We start from the raw sequence: 3,484 nt of genomic DNA on the forward strand, positions 1-3,484 counted from the left end.
AAATTATGAAAAAGTAGAATTAGCAACAAAACAATTTTGGACAACAACAATCATGTGACTTTGAAAAATCACAAAAAAATGGTGGAAATAGAATTAGAGAGTGAATAATATATGAAATGAAATCTTAGTGAGTCTATTTTTACATAAAAGAAATAGAGCAAGCAAAAGAGTTATATATTTTGAGATATTTGAATTTTAGTGAGACAGATATGGATAGATTTTGGAATCCCCTGATCTAATTTTGGAAAATAATTAAAATTGTAAAAAATTAATTATGAGTTATAATTTATATTATTAGAATCTTTAATGAGTCTATTTTCAAGAGAAACAAACGAGAACACAATTTGAATTCTGTACAATTAGATAATTCATTTTTAGTGAAGAGTGGTCAGAACTGTCAAACTGCGTAACAGGGTAAACTTTAAACAATAAACTGTACTATTTTGCTGAGCCAAAAATTCTGAAAATTTTATGGTAAGAAGATATGTGAGTTTAGTTTCAGGGAAAATTAATGGTTCTTAATTTTGAGTTCTGTAGCTCCAGATAGAAATAATTTAGTGATACTGACTCAGATAGACAGCTTTGAATATACTTAAAGGTGAATAAAGAAACTATAGAAAATGTTATTTCTAAGAATGTTAAGTACACCAAGGATGTGGAATGGAGAGGAGGAGGAGGAAAATTAAATATATATGAATGATTTATGTATAATTTGTTATGTGATCAATTATAATGGATAAACGTGGAAATAGAAATGATGCTTACATTTGTATGTTATTGATCATGGTTTAAGCTCATATTGGAAAATAAAGTTTCATAGTATGTATGTATGATATATTTGGTGTATGATTTGGTATGAAGTAAGGCCATGAATGGTATATGGATTAAATGCACTAGCTTGCGACTATGGTTGAATGATATGTTATTGTTTTTTGTAATATTCGTAAGGAAATGAAATACTAAGTTCATACTTGAAGAATAAAATGACGAAAAAGAGGATGATGAGTTGATTCGATGTTGTTATTTAAACTTAAGTGATGTTTGCATTGCAATACTAAGAATTTTATAAATGTGTTAATGAAGGGTAAAATCGATAAACGTTAAGTTAAATGGTGAATACATATTAGTATTGAACTTAATGATATTGAATTGTACGTGAATTAAATGGAAGTTTCTAGTGATATGTTTTGAATTAAAAGAATTATGGTGGTACTGAAATGTATATTGGATTGAGAAATTGATTTGAATTGTGAACCTGAGAAATTGTGAATTGAATGAAATAAAAATGAAGCATTGAATTACATGAGTAAGTATTGGGTATCGTAGGCCCTATTTGTTATAATTATAGTATTTTGAAGTTAATAATGTAAAGATTTATAAAAGCATGTTAATAATTTGGAAAACCTTAATTTGAATGAAATTTTGTAACTCGATTTAATACTTATGCAAATGTATGTGTTCTAGTAATGCCTCGTACCCTATTCCAGCATCGAACACGGGTAAGGGGTGTTACATTATATGTGTTGGAATATGGGTTGTTGTTGTGATTAAAATTTCCCATATAATAAACTGAGGCTGGATTTGATAGGCATTTATCAATAACATGATCTTCTTCGCAATAAACACATGCTAACTCAATTGCTTTTATTTCCTACATTGTTGTTGGTCTTTTCAGTGTTTTAATCATATTTGTTAAAGGAGATACCTGAGTTGTTAGGGAAGTAATCGCATCAAGTTCCATTGCTCAAACAACTTTTCTGCCAGTCCCTACTTTTGTAGCAGGGTATTGATAATCGTTGTTTGCTATCCTCTCCAGAAATTCATATGCCTCATTATGTGATTTATCGAGCAAAGTCCCATTGGAAAATACGTCAACCACCATCCTTGTATGTGCATTCAATCCATTGTAAAACATTTCCATTTGCATCCAATATTGAAAACCATGCATTGGCATTTTCTAATTAACTCCTTGAATTGCTCTCATGCTTTATATTACGTTTCATCCTTAGACTGCTGAAAGGACGTAATATCATTTCTCAATTTGGCATTCATGTTTGGAGGATTATATATTAGCAGAAACCACTGACAAAGTTCATTCCAAGATGCCATTGTACATGACGACAATGCATTTAACCATGCTTTAGCACGATCTCGCAATGAATAAGGGAATAACTTCAGTCTTAGGGCATCTTCAAGAACACCTTATTGCCTGAATGAATCGCATACTTCCAGAAAGAGTCTCAAGTGTAGCTGTGGATCCTCAGTGGGCGATCTATTAAACTGCCCTACAGTTTGTAACATTTGAAACATCACTGGCTTTAACTCAAAATGTTGAGCTTGAATATCCGGCCAAACAATTCCTGGATTTAGATAATCCAAGATCGGCACTACATTTTTTCTGATGGGTCAGTCTCCGTCATTTATTATTCGAGGAATATTAGCATCCCTTCCATCCTGATGTAATGGCTCTTCTCTAACTTGATCATTTCTAATTCTTTCCATTTCTCAAAATTCTTTTCTCCTTCTTCTCAAGGTTCTCTCAATTTCTGGACCAAAAGAATACTCTTCAATTACAAAAATATCTCTAAACATGCACCAACAAAAATCCTAAAAAAAAAAATCAAAACAACTAATTAAGTTAAACTAACAAAAGTTTCACCAATATTGCCGATCCGTGGCAACGACGCCAAAAACTTGTTGCGTCTAAACTTGTAATGATAATGTGTAAGTATACACGTCGAATCAAGTAATAAAGTGATGAGTGAGTATCGTCTCCACAAGGATCGAAATTGATTAAAATAATTGGTGATGATATTACTATGAAATTGACTAATTAAACTGTGCAAAGAAATATCTGAAAATTTGATAAAGAAATTCAATAAATGGATTAATAAAATCAATTATGAATGAAAATATGCTAGGGCAATTGAAATGCTGTGGTAATTCTCAAAGAATAAGAGGGGAAGATTTCTATTATTGAATGATAAAGGTTGGAATTACTCAAGCTTTATTTTTTATATCAGAATATGCCATGGGAAAATCTTGACCACCCTATTGCTCGGGGACTCATTACTGCATTCTTCTTCTTTCGAGAGCCAGACTTTAAGCTATCATTCTGAGCTTTTGTATGTCTACAGAACTCGAGAATGATATCTAGATTTTTCTTCTTTTCCCTGTACAGATTGCAACTTCTACGTCTAGAGTGCTACAAATATTGTTTCGAATACTTGCGTGTATCTACCGATAATAATTCAATCTATTTAATCTTTCCACAATTAAATCAGATCTGATAACATACCATATAGTCATCTATGTCTAGAGCTTGCATGCATGTATTTAAAATAATCACAAATCGAATGAAACAGTAATCTACTCAAAATCAAACCATTAGCATTGAAGATAATAAAAATTCACCCAAATAATTCCAACCCTATGAGATTTAACTCATGGGATGGACATTCAGACCCAAAACAAAATCATTCAA

General features: G+C 31.3%; 1 non-coding gene across 1 annotated transcript; it reads left to right on the top strand.

Moving 5' to 3' along the window:
• The first annotated feature begins 1,937 nt into the window (after window positions 1-1,937).
• Window positions 1,938-2,043, top strand: LOC121215720 (small nucleolar RNA R71). Its single transcript, XR_005911696.1, has one exon. It is a non-coding gene; the product is annotated as a small nucleolar RNA R71 (small nucleolar RNA).
• Window positions 2,044-3,484: the final 1,441 nt, after the last annotated feature.

This window comes from Gossypium hirsutum, chromosome D03 (assembly GCF_007990345.1).
Source record: "Gossypium hirsutum isolate 1008001.06 chromosome D03, Gossypium_hirsutum_v2.1, whole genome shotgun sequence".
Lineage (NCBI taxonomy): Eukaryota > Viridiplantae > Streptophyta > Magnoliopsida > Malvales > Malvaceae > Gossypium > Gossypium hirsutum.